Genomic DNA, 588 nt, shown 5'->3' with positions numbered 1-588 from the left:
CCGGCCGCCTCGGCTGCCACTTCCCGGAGCTCGGGGCGCCGCGGACCACGGACGACTACGTGTTCCTGGTAGACGGGACCAGTCGCACAGACGCCGTGGCCTTCGTGGACTTTGCTCCCCTTTCCGCCGTGATGCTCGGTACCAGTACCGAGTCCCCAAGCACGTTCAGCTGCAGGAGCTGGGCAGGGTGGGAAGCACCCCCGGGGTGCTGAGGATCACTCAATTTTTGGTCGAACCCCAGGATGGGCGGGGGGAGGGGTACTCGGACCCAGGTCCTCACCCCCGTCCCATTCGTGTAGAAAAGTACAATCCTCCTGAAAACCTGACGGTCGCCGACGAAGATTCGGGGCCCGTCATCCGGTGGGAAAACCCGGAGAGGCGATTCAACTTAGCACCGAGCACCTTCTGGTACCAACTTCACATCCAAAGCCAGGTCGTAAGCACCTCCAACTCCTGGGTGGTTTCGGTGCTCAGTACAAATACCTCCGTTTACCTGTTTTCACCCCTCCCACAGGGAAGCTCCCAGGAGAGAGAAGCGGTAAGCGCAGGGTTCCCCTGCCCAGCACCCAGGGGCCCCGCCCCGCCTGG

General features: G+C 62.8%; 1 long non-coding RNA gene across 1 annotated transcript; it reads left to right on the top strand.

Annotated features, from left to right (window-relative positions):
• Positions 1–14: 14 nt before the first annotated feature.
• Positions 15–537, top strand: LOC115068562. The gene is made up of 3 exons (XR_003847908.1): positions 15–138; positions 300–433; positions 515–537. It is a non-coding gene; the product is annotated as an uncharacterized LOC115068562 (long non-coding RNA).
• Positions 538–588: the final 51 nt, after the last annotated feature.

This window comes from Nannospalax galili, unplaced genomic scaffold, assembly GCF_000622305.1.
Source record: "Nannospalax galili isolate Female #2095 unplaced genomic scaffold, S.galili_v1.0 scaffold12929, whole genome shotgun sequence".
NCBI lineage: Eukaryota > Metazoa > Chordata > Mammalia > Rodentia > Spalacidae > Nannospalax > Nannospalax galili.
The sequence above is the reverse complement of the archived record's forward strand: the minus strand, read 5'-3'. Positions and strand labels throughout refer to the sequence as shown.